We start from the raw sequence: 12,234 nt of genomic DNA on the forward strand, positions 1-12,234 counted from the left end.
CCATTGCCCCCAGGTCTCTGCAGCAGCCGCAGGAGCCAAGCTTGTCCCTGGTGGAGAGACTCGTAGCCCAGATGGGGGTGGGCGCCTGGGGAAAGGGAAATTGAGGAGTGGGCAGAAACCTAGAGCCGAAGAGGCCAGAAGGATTGGATCATCGGGTCCGACTCTCCCCCTGGTGGCTGAGTTTCCTCCCGGGGGACGGGGCTTGACATCCCTGTGAGTGTGCAAGGGAGCACTGGCTTTGCACGCGCACTCAGGCAGCTGCATGCACACTGGTGCACACGCACTCGGGAGCCAGAAGTCTTTGCGAGCTGACAGGGTGGCACTGTGTCAGCCACACACCGGCTAGCCAGGTGGGTCACCGGGTCTGCAGCCCCTTGGAGACATTGGGCACACGACTCAGTTCTCCCCTCGCAGATCAATCGGTGGGGAGGTCCCCTCCACTTTCCCCTCCCGCCAGCGCCAATTTGCCTCTATCCCATGCACACCTGCTGGCCTTTCTGGTTGCAAATTAGTGCAACAACTCAGAGGCCACTTGGCCCCTCCAGATTACCATAAGGCACCATGCACAACAGCTGGGACAGATCCACTTCTCCAAAAAGCACCTGCTCTAACGGAGAATCCCCTTCGCTGTTAGCAGTATAGAGTCTGACACATGGTGGAGCAGTTCTGAGTGCAGCCAGGAGAGGGCAGTGCGCTCTCTCTCACACACACACACAGGGACTGCCCAGATCATTTAATCAGTAACATCAAAAGCCGGGCACTGACAAAGTGAGCGTCCTATACTGCCTACCCCAAAGAAAGGGCTCGAACAGCTCAGCTGGGGCCCTTGTCCCTTGTGTGGGGCCCGGCAGGGGCAGAAGGAAGGTGGCTGATGTGGGAGTGTGGCCACTGAGAGGTGTGGGGTCTGATCCCAGCACGTGTAGCTGCGCCCATCACAATCCCCGGCTTGGACGCACGGTGCCTCTGCAATCACCGTCCCAGGGGATATTGTTTAGCAGAGCACAGCTCCTCGTGCAGGGCTCGTGCAGCGCCGTGCGCGCGTACAAGCCAGGCCTCAAAGGGCAGGTGGCAGGAGAGGCAGTGGAAGGTCTAAGGCCCAGGGGGAGAGTCAGGGATACAGGGAAGCTGCAGCAGGGGAGGAGGCCGGTGCTGGACGAGTGGAGAATGTGGGGCGAGGGTGGGTGGGAGACCGAGCCAGGGCAGCTGAAGCAAGCGGCTGGGAAGTGGATGGGGAGGTGGCAGGGCCAGCGGATGGGGGTGGGGGTGGGGGTGGGGGGGGTGAGGCAGGGCCAGCAGAAGGGGGAGTGGGGGGTGGTGAGGCAGGATCAGCAGAAGGGGGAGTGGGGGGTGGTGAGGCAGGATCAGCAGATGGGGTGGCAGGCAGTGGAGTTTATTTGCTTGCATGGGGCGGGCAGGGCTGCCCACACACGAACCAGCGGTGCCAATCCCAAGCATTCAGAAATCGCCAGCCAGGGCCCCCAGCCCACAAGACTGGATTAAAAACCAGGAGATTTCACAGAGGATCCGGGGGGTTGTGTTGATTTGCTTTCGAGTCCTCGGGGATCAGATTCTCGGGTTTTTCACCACAGTCCAGAGGGCGAGGAACTTCCTTTTCTTTCCGTGGAAGCCGAGAGTCTCCCAAAGTCCCATGACTCCGGCAGCTGGGGCTTGAAGAGAAACACCAAATACCATGAGATGCGGGAACAATGCAAACAGCGCGGGGACTGGGGCCCCTATGAATACCAGCCACCGACAGCCCCCCACACAGGGTGCAGTGCTGACCTGTGGGGGGGGGGTGAATGGGGACTAGCACACAAGACCCACGGCTCCCACCTGCCCTTGGCACCATCAGCCCTGGCCCAGGGGACGGGGCTGGGCAGGGCGTGATGGGGCAGGTGGGCTGGGGGCGAGGGGGGATAACCCTAACAGAAGCAGTAAATGGTCACACGAACCACAGTGGGGGCAGTTAGGAGTTAGGTGTGAGTTATGGGGCAATTAGGGGTGAGTTGTGAGGGGTAGTTGGGGTGATTCGTGGGGGCAGTTAGGGGTGAGTTGTGGGGCAGTTAGGGGCGAGTTGTGGGGCAGTTAGAGGTGAGTTGTGGGGCAGTTAGAGGTGAGTTGTGAGGGCAATTAGGGGTGATCCGTGGGGGCTGTTAGGGATGAGTTGTGGGGCAGTTAGGGGTGATCCGTGAGGGCAGTTAGGGGTGATCCGTGAGGGCAGTTAGGGGTGATCCGCGGGGGAAGTTACGGCTGCGTTGTGGGGCAGTTAGGGGTATTCCCTGGGGATGAAGAGGGGATTCCCTGGGGGTCTTAGGGCTAGTCCAGGGGGCTTTAGGGCAGTCCCTCTCTGGGGCCAGGGGCACATCTGTGGGCTGCACCGGGGGCGGGGGGTTACCGGACATCTCGTGGGGGGCGCAGCCCGGCTCCCCGGGCAGACCCTGGCCGGGAGGAGGAGCCCCCATGAGCCCCCCCGGTCAATCCCCCTCCTCACACTAGGGGTCCGGGGGCCCCCACCCCGCGGCCGAGCGCCCCTGGCCGAGCGGCCGCGGTCGGTTCCCCGCCTCCCGGCCCGGCTGCCCCGGCCACGCGGTCACATCCGCACCGGGATCCGGCTCCGGGGCGGCCGGGCTCCGCCTCCCCCGACCCGCCCCCGGAGCAGCGGGGGGAGCGCGGGCAGCTGGACGCCGGGGAGCCCCCTGCTCGGAGCCCCGGCGGCGAAAGCCCCCCGGGAGCCCCCCTTTGGGGTCCTTGGATCACCCCGGGCACAGAGACCCCCCCCGTGCGGACCCTGGGATAATCCGCCCCCCTCTTCCCACAGGGCCCAGCACCTGCCCCCTCTCCCAGCTGCCCCTCGGCGGTACAGGGGGGTGCCCGGGCGGACACCCCCAGGCGCCGGGCCCCCGCCACTCATCTGCAAACACGCCCCCGGGGGGCGCACGCAGGGACTTTGGGTCAGGCCCCGCAGGGCGAGAGGGGCAGACGCCTGGGCTGAGTTCCGGTCCGGGGAGCCCCGGACGCTGCTCAGGGAATCCCTGAATTTACAGGGACTAAAACAGCGGACCAGGAGTCAGGACTCCTGGGTTCTCTCGCTGGCTCCGGCGGTGCTTCGCCCTGGGGCAAGTCCTGGCCTTTCTCTGTCCCAGCTCCTCCCTCTGCCCCCCGGGGGTAGGGAGGCCACAGCGAGGGGTCCCAGGCCCTGGAGAGGAACGGGTTTAGGTCTGGACCCTCAGAGGTAGTGAGGGGCCAGAACTCCACTGATTTCAATGGCAGTTGGTGTCCCGGGGTCCCCGGGCGATGCTCTGGAGCTGCTCCCTACGAAGCCAGGCAGGACTCCGGGGAAGTCTCCTCTTGGGGAGCAGACTGTCTGCAGGACACACAGCTCCCCCGGCTTCCACCTTCCTGGGTCTGACCTCGGAGCATTCAGCATCCTCTGCCCCTCCGTGCACTTCCCACAGCCAGTCCGCCCAGGCAGGGTCCTGGGGAAGCCAGAGGCTCCTGCACCCCAACTCCGCAGTCAGACGGGACTCTCAGCCAGCCGGGGAAACAGAAGGTTTATTAGACGACAGGAACATGGTCTAATACAGAGCTTGTAGCTGCAGAGAACAGGACCCCTCAGCTGGGTCCATTTTGGGGGGCAGTGAGCCAGACAACCCCATCCGCCCTTCACTCCTCGTCCCTGGCCAGCCCCAAACTGACTCCCCCTCCAGCCCCTCCTCCTCTGGGCTTTGTCCCTTTCCCGGGCCAGGAGGTCACCGGATTCCTTTGTTCTCCAGCCCTTTAGCTCTCACCTTGCAGGGGGAAGGGCCCAGGCCGCCAGGAGACAGAGTGTCCGGCCATTTATGTACCCTGGCCCTTTGCTCTGCAACAATTACACAGTTATCCCACCCCCTAGAGACTTAAGAAATGCCTAGGGGAAACTGAGGCATCCTTACAGTATTCATAGAAAACATTAAGAACTGTCCCACTTCGTCACAGTTGGGCACCTTTGAGGATCAGGGCCTCCCTGTTCTCATGACACAGAGGGGGAGCAGCTGCCCCTAATCCCATGGCTCTGGAATCCTTGTTTCTAAAATTACCCTGCAACACCCCCCCTTTGTCCCCTTGACCCCTGCCCCCCCTCCTTGAATGAAAATCCCATTAGATCCAACTCCCTCCCCCTCTCCACACTTCCCCCCATAAACCAGCCCCACCCCTTCCCCACCTCCAGGAAACCAGCTCCCCCTTCCTTCCCCAGCAGCTGCCGGCTCAACCAGGCTCCCATCCCCAGCACACCCTGCCCCCACTGCTCCTCTAAGGAAGTGCTGGCCAGCCTCTCCCCTTCCACAAACACATGCCAGGGCTGCGGCCCACCCTGCCCGGGCAGGTAGCACACCTGAGCTTCCCCCGCCGGCCAGGGACACGTCAGCCCTTGGCTCCCTCTCCCCTGCCTGCTCGCTCCGCCCTCTGAGTCGAGCCCCGGCAGCCGGCTGGGCTGGGCTGGTGCTTGGCTCCCCAGGGTGCAGCTGGTTCCGAGGGGAGCTGGAGGCCTGGCGAGCTGGGAGAGGAGGGCTGGAGAATTGCCCTGATGTGCTGGGCTGGGACTTTCCTCATCCCACTGGTCTAAGGCCAGGAAACTTCCCTACAGGGCTGGGGGGCGGGAGAAGGGGGGCACCAGATGACCCACCAGCTCTCCCCTCTTTTTTCTGGGCATGGATTTCCTGCTCCGGACGGCGAGATGCTTCCAGTGCTGCGGAGAGACTCGACTGGTATGGGAAGGTGCTGCCCAAATAACCCCCCCCCGCTGTGCTGCTCCCCCGCCTCCACGCCTGCTGGTCAGTCCCCTGCCATCTGAGCCCTGGGCCCCCCACTGCTCTGCCAACACCCCTCAGTGCCAACCTTTACCCCCCTGGGCTGCCCCGGCACGTCCCCAGCCCTGCCAATGCCCCTCAATCCCATCCCGCAGCTCCCCTGCTAACTCAGCTCGGCGTCTCACCCCCCGCCAAGCTCTGCTGAAGTGTCTCAGCTCTGGCCTGCACCCCCAGCCCCGTTAGGCCGGTCCTAGTCCCAACCCCCGGGTTGCGGGGGGGGCCAGGAGCTAAAACAGGAAGCGCAGGAGGTCAGGACCCCGGCATCTGGGCACAGTAGGTATTTGTGCAGCTTTGGCTCTTCCTCCTGTTCTCCAAAGCCTGGCTCATCTCTGCCCTGGAGTGGCCCAGGAGCACCCCCCCCATCACCTGCTGCCCCACACCCCAGCTCAGCACTGCCCTGCCCCCCCAGGAGTCTCTGCTCTTTGCTTCCTGCCTTGGTCTGGCACCCCCATGCAGAGTGAGCGTAAGCTGCCCCCCGTCTGGATGCCTGTGCCCAGGTGTGGGGGAGAGGGCAGTCAGGCTCCATGTGCTGGCCATGGGGGGAGCAGGGCTGGTGCAGGCTGCAGCTGTGTGAACGGGCTGCCCTGGTGGAGTGGGTCCTGTCCTTTCCCTCAACAACAGCTGAGCTCAGAGGTCGGCTGGCCTGGTGCCCCCTGACCCTTGCCCTGGCTCCTTTGTGCCACACCCTGGTCACCACAGGATATTCCAGGGAAGAAAGAACAAACTGCTCGGACACAGGTTGGAGCCAGGCATCTTCTCTGGCCAGGTAGCTGGGAGCTGGGCTCGGAGCCTGGCACATTCGCTGGCCCATGAGCGGCCCTGCTGTCCTCAGACTGGATCCCCCTTCGCCCCCTCTGTGTGTCGGGCTTGTTTTCAGTTGCCTGTGGTTGGTTAGAAGGACTCAGGCAGCTAAAGCAAGTCTGGGACGCGTGAGGAGAACCCGCCGGGCAGGGGAAGCTCCATGTATGAATGGAAGGAGCCGGGAGGGAGGGCATAGGCAGGGAGTGAGCGGGAAGGGGAACAAGCCGATGGTTCTGTACACTGAGGATCACACCCCATCCCCCATCACCAGATTTCAGCTGATGGTTTTCCATCCCCCTCTGGGCCCCCCCATTCAGGTCAGAATGTCCAGTTGTCCTTATGTCAGCACGTGACTCTAACCGGGACCTGTGGCCACCATATTATCCAGGCCTTTCCGACATCCCACCCTGAGACACCCACTCCTAACCCACGCCCTTGGATTAAGGGGCATGAGGGACGGATTCAATCCACATGGCAGTCGTCACCCAGGCCGAGGGGCTGCTTAGATGGCTCCTGGGGAGGAGGAAATGGGATACCCATAGACTCTTATATCATGATCTCCGTAGGTTATCTGAGCATCTACACAGGGCCTCTGCCATCCTCTCCCTCTTGTGGATTGTGTCTATTTAGACTGTGAGCTCGTCAGGGCAGGGACTTGGCCTCTGGACGTGCAGGGTAGATTTAGGCTGCCCTACCAAGTCAGCTTTGGGGCACCATCTCCCCGTTCACACCCAAAGGGGTGATGTTCTGCACACTTAGTTTAGGGGATGGGGCCGGGAGTGGGAAAGATGCTGTCCCCCCATTATTTCTGCATAGCAATCTGGGCCAGCAGGGTTATAGCTAGGAGCTGTATTACCTCCTTGGTCCCCTCGATAATGGTATGTATTTGCAGTTATATTATCCATCCACTGGAGGTCTCTGGGTGCTGTATAGCAGGCCAGACGGGGCCTAGTCCCTGGTAAACAATGGAAACAAAGCTGGAATTCAAGCTGTGGAGGAGTCTGTTTGTTTGTGTCTACAGTTTATAGCTGTTTTCTTTAATAAATGCCTCCTGTTTAAGAAAGACTGTGATTCCATGTGGGAGAGGAGTGGGGAAAAGGAGTGGGATATGGGACTTTTTACCTCCAGGGAACTGGTTCTGATCCGGCCCAGGTCAGGGGCTCTGCCTGGCTCAGGGGGGTGGGGAATGGGGAATGGGATATGGGCATTTTACCTCTTGGACACTGGTTTGTATCTGTTCCAGACTGGTAGCAGCTGAGCTCCGAGACACGACACACGAATACAACCGTTGAATCAATGAATCTTTCACATTTGGGTACCAAAGAACTGGACAAATTTTTGTCTGCCTCCTTTCCACGACCTTTAACAGCACAAACTTCCTCATTTCCACCAATTTAAAAGAAAAGCGGAGGTGTCATTAGAGCGGCAAACCCTTTCCCCCTCTCGCCTGCCTTTCAGTCAGATTCACAGCTGTGCAAAGCCGGAGTAAAGTGCTACCCAATCACACCGGCCACCTCGGACCCCGCCTCTTTGCACAGGGTTGAATAACTGCACTCGGAGCAGGACAGGGAGAGTCCAGCCCAGACGTTCCTGAGCTTTGCTTGGGTGTCTCTGGGCTGGAACAAGTGACGATGCCGAGACACCCACAGGGATGGATTCAGTTTGGTTTCTTTGGGTACAAGGCAGCTCTCACAGCCTCTAATGGGGCAGAGGCAGGGACAGGGAAAACTGTAACCTAATAGGAACAAAATGAATGTCTGAGTCAATATTAACCCCTCAGGGCCTCATTCACTTGTGCGACCCCTGTACCACCCTGATTCATAGCTGCTGTAAAGCCAGCCAGGGAATACCCCCCTGGAAAGGCCGCCCGCTCCACTGACAGAGCTCTGCCCCCCTCCCTCAGGAGCCCCCAGCACAAGGCATTCCTGGGTAGGAGGGGGCATGGCTGGGGTGATCCTGTGCCCAGGCTAACCCATGGTGGCTGCAAGTCCCTTAGCAGGCCATGGCAGCCAGGCCAGTGGGCCTCAGGCTGCCCCAGGGTAGGTTAGCCACTATCTGCCAACCCTTGGCTCTGCATCGGGACATAGGGCTGGGAGGGGCCTCCTGGGTCCTGGTGTCCAGACCTGCTCTTGCAGGTGGCCCCTGACCAGGCAGGGGTGGGCCCTGGGCACCTACCAGGACCTCAGGAACAGTGTGAGTGGCAGTTGGGGGGCAGGAGTGTGGGGGAGCATGACCCCGAGGCGGGGTGGGAGTGGCAGGGAGTGTGATGCTGCGGGGCAGGAACAAGAAGGTGTCACAGAGTCCCTGGGCGATGCTCTGGAACTGCTCCCCATGAAGCCAGGCAGGACTCTGGGGAAGTCTCCTCTCTGTGTCTGCAGGACACACAGCTCACCCGGCTTCCACCTTCCTGGATCTGACCTCAGAGCATTCAGCATCCTCTGCCCCTCCATGCGCTTCCCACAGCGAGTCCGCCCAGGCAGGGTCTTGGGGAATCCAGAGGGTCCTGCACCTCAACTCCACAGTCAGACGTGACTCTCAGCCAGCCAGTAAAACAGACGTTTATTAAACAACAGGAACATGGTCTAACACAGAGCTTGTAGGTGCAGAGAACCAGACCCTTCAGCTGGGTCCATTTTGGGGGGCAGTGAGCCAGACAACCCCGTCTGCACTTCACTCCATGTCCCAGACAGCCCCAAACTGAAACTCCCTCCAGCCCCTCCACCCTGGGCTTTGTTCCTTTCCCCGTGCCAGGAGGGCACCTGATTCCTTTGTTCTCCAACCCCTCAGCTCTCACCTTGCAGGGGGGAAGGGCCCAGGCCATCAGTTGCCAGGAAACAGGGTGTCGGCCATTCTCTGTGTCCAGACCCCTGCACACACCTGCCCTCTAGGGCTCTGCAACGATCATATACCCTTATCCCACCACCTAGATACTTAAGAACTGCCTAGGGGAAACTGAGGCACCCCACACTATTCAGAGGAAACATTAAGAACAGTCCCACTTTGTCACATCTCTCCCCCCTTCGAGATCGAACTGAGAGGGGTCACTTTAGCCGGTGACCTGGGGAAGTTCGAAGCCACTAACGTTCCTATGGATGCCCCAGCATCTCTCCCATTCCTTGGAAGGAGTTACACCAGACCCTTCCAGTTTCACACCCTCCCTTAGGTCGGGTGTGCTCGATGGCACTCGCAGGCCTCATGTGGGAAGGTTTATGCGGCCCATGCCCTTTGGCCACCCCAAAACCTTAGGGGCTCAAACTGGGATTGGGTCTTCTCCCCAACAAGCTGGCCAAACACAGCCACTTGGTTAGGGGACTGTTTAACTTTCTTAACAGCTTTCACTTCATCTGAGACCTTCTTAAGGCTATCCACACTGGATCTTTCAACAGGAAAGTCAGTGGATCCATTCACAACAGAAAATTTCTGGCTGTTAGGAACTGAAACTTTCTTGATTAAATCACTTTCACACCCTTCAGTTGCAGTAAACTGCTTGCAAAGACTCCATGAGGATTCCTTTCCCTAGGGCTTTTCTACGCAACAATTCACCCCTCACAGAAATTCTGCTCTTACCCTCTTCACCTAGGGCTTCCTCTAGAGGAACACTTTCCTGAGCAACAACAGACTCTTTCTGGGTCTCCCTTACATCCAGAATTACCTCTGGCCCATCCGGCGGATTCCTACACAATCCCCTTTCAGGCAAACTTACAGACTTCCTAGATAAAAGGTCAGAAGCATTCTCCTTCCCTTTGCCACCCACAAGTTCAGGAATCTTTTCCTTCTTGCTACAGGTTTCCACACCCTCAGTAGGTAACTGTCACGGAGTCCCTGGGCAATGCTCTGGAACTGCTCCCCATGAAGCCAGTCAGGACTCTGGGGTAGTCGCCTTTCTGTGAGCAGCCTGTCTTCAGGACACACAGCTCACCCGGCTTCCACCTTCCTGGGTCTGACCTCGGAGCATTCAGCATCCTCTGCCCCTCCGTGCGCTTCCCCCCAGCGAGTCCGCTCAGGCGGGGTCCTAGGGAAGCCAGAGGGTCCTGCACCCCAACTTCGCAGTCAGACATGACTCTCAGCCAGCCAGTAAAACAGAAGGTTTATTAGACGACAGGAACATGGTCTAAAACAGAGCTTGCAGGTGCAGAGAACGGGACCCCTCAGCTGGGTCCATTCTGGGGGCCAGTGAGCCAGACAACCACGTCTGCACTTCACTCCATGTCCCAGCCAGCCCCCAACTGAAAACCCCCTCCAGCCCCTCCTCCTCTGGGCTTTGTTCCTTTCCCGGGCCAGGAGGTCACCTGATTCCTTTGTTCTCCAACCCCTCAGCTCTCACCTTGCAGGGGGGGAAGGGCCCAGACCATCAGTTGCCAGGAAACAGGGTGTCGGCCATTCTCTGTGTCCAGACCCCTGCACACACCTGCCCTCTAGGGCTCTGCAATGATCATACACCCTTACCCCACCCCCTAGATACTTAAGAACTGCCTAGGGGAAACTGAGGCACCCCCACACTATTCAGAGGAAACATTAAGAACAGTCCCACTTCGTCACAGTAACACAATCACATCACCTTTCTGCTCTCCTTGTGCCCTGGCTAGGATCTCACCCTGATTAGACAGAGTTGCTGCACCCTTTCCAACAACACTAGCAACGGGCAAAATACAAGCACCAGAATTGTCTGGGCTCTGGGATTTTACATAGACACTAACTGGATGCGACCTAGTTACAGGGCCATTCTCCCGAGCAGACACAAACTTAGGACCGTTCCCTTCCTGGGCCTTAGCTGAATCCAGAACCAGCTCTGAGACAACTGCACGACCCTCAACCATCACAGGCTGAAAGGCCCCTTCTGTCTGCTCCACAGACCAAGAAGAGCCGGACACACTTTCTCCTTTACCAGACACACAGCTTGGGATCTCTTTCCCCTTGTCCCAGCACACAAGGCTGGTCACAGACAACTGCTTGGAGATCAGGGTGGCTCCCTCCAGAGGCAAGTCAATACCCCTGACAGACACAGGCACGTTTCCTTCACTGTCACAATTCTCCACCCAGGTAACAGGTAAGGTCCAGGGACACTCATCTTCCACTCTCCTCGCCTTCCCACCCTGCTGCCTAGACACAGCCATCAGCTCACAAGGCTGCCTAGGCTCATCCAGACTTTCCTTACCCAGCACCTTCCACTCAGGTACCCTGCCCTGCTTGGGGTCTCAGCTCCCACTGTGCTCAGCGCTGCCCTTGCTGTCCCAGTGGGGGTAGGCAGCGAGCTCCTTGCTGCTTTCCTCTCTGCATCAGAGCCAGCCTGAGCCCCCTCTCCACCGATTGGTTCCCTGGATTCAAATTCAAACCCTTGGCAGTTACCGGAGCAGGGCCTGGATCCTTTCCCAAAGAGACACAGTCAGCCCACAACAGGGTCTCGCAGCTGGTATCCTGGAGAATCCCAACAACCAGCCAGCCCGACCCCTCCTGAGTCTGCACAGGGATCTGGGCCATAGGCAGGGTGAGGGGCTTCGTCTCTGGGACCCTCACCCAGCTCACACAGCCCCTCGGCATCTGAGGCTGCACCACCAGGGGCTGACACCAGTTCTCTCTGTCCCAGGATCTCACCACCCCAGGAATGTCTCCCCATTGACCATCCCCTTCCGCTCCCACTGGAGGTCCGAGGGGCCTGGCCCCAGGAAACTCCACACAGACATATAGGTTGGGGTCAGGAGTGGGAGTCTGTCCACCTCCCCACCCATCTGGCTGACGGAGTCTATGGCCTTGGGAACCAGCAAGGGAGCTAGACACCGGGGCTTTTCCGCAGGGTCCCCCTGGTTCAAATCACCAGCCTGCTCAAAGGCAGTGAGGTGGGCATCCACATCCCCCCCACTTAACCAGGGGCAGCAATTTAGTCTCGAGGTTCCCTGTGGAACTGGCCCCCCGGGGTCTATCCCCACTCACCCCGGGGAGGTCCCCTAGGCCTCTCCGCTCCACCATCGCCAGTTCATGCTGCTGCTGCTTCTGCAGCTCTTTCTTGGACTCTCGCTGTCTCTCACAGTCCTCTTGCTCTCTCGGACTCAGCTCCAATCCCGTCCGTCTCTAACTGCCCGATGGGGAACCTGATCTTGAAGACCCCCATCTGGTCGGGGACAGGAGTCTTGGGGATGCCTGGCTACCACTCCAGCTGCTCCCAGATCCTGCTGTAGCCCCATTTGGGGTCAGGAATCTGTTCCTTAGAGCGGTCATCCTCCTCCAGCTGCACGATTAACTCTGCTTTGGTGAACTTCCCAACGCTCAACCCTCTCTTTCCGCACAGGGTTACAATGTCCTTCTTAAGGAGACGGTGACAGGCCATCACTCTGCTCTTCCCAAGTTGTTGTGGACTCACAGGCCTGTGTGCTCTCAGCTCCCGAGAAACAGAGAAACCGTAGTGTGCCAGCCCTTCTCGAGATCACCACATCTTTGCCAGGGTCGAGCTGCAGACTCCTCCGCCCCTGGGACTGCTCACTGCAATCCCCCGGGTAACCCTGTTACTGCAAAAGTCCTTCTCTTTCCCAGGGCCAAGCCGCAGGCTCCTCCGCCCTGGCCCCTGAGACTGCTCACCGCTGTCCCCAGGGGG

At 59.6% G+C, this 12,234-nt stretch overlaps 1 long non-coding RNA gene across 1 annotated transcript; it reads right to left on the bottom strand.

Annotated features, from left to right (window-relative positions):
• Nucleotides 1-1,374: 1,374 nt before the first annotated feature.
• LOC142068432 (uncharacterized) lies at nucleotides 1,375-2,591 on the bottom strand. Its single transcript, XR_012664263.1, has 2 exons — nucleotides 2,492-2,591; nucleotides 1,375-1,667 (listed from the first exon to the last, which is right to left on the bottom strand). It is a non-coding gene; the product is annotated as an uncharacterized LOC142068432 (long non-coding RNA).
• Between the last annotated feature and the right edge of the window lie 9,643 nt (nucleotides 2,592-12,234).

This window comes from Caretta caretta, chromosome 11 (assembly GCF_965140235.1).
Source record: "Caretta caretta isolate rCarCar2 chromosome 11, rCarCar1.hap1, whole genome shotgun sequence".
In the NCBI taxonomy this organism is placed as follows: domain Eukaryota; kingdom Metazoa; phylum Chordata; order Testudines; family Cheloniidae; genus Caretta; species Caretta caretta.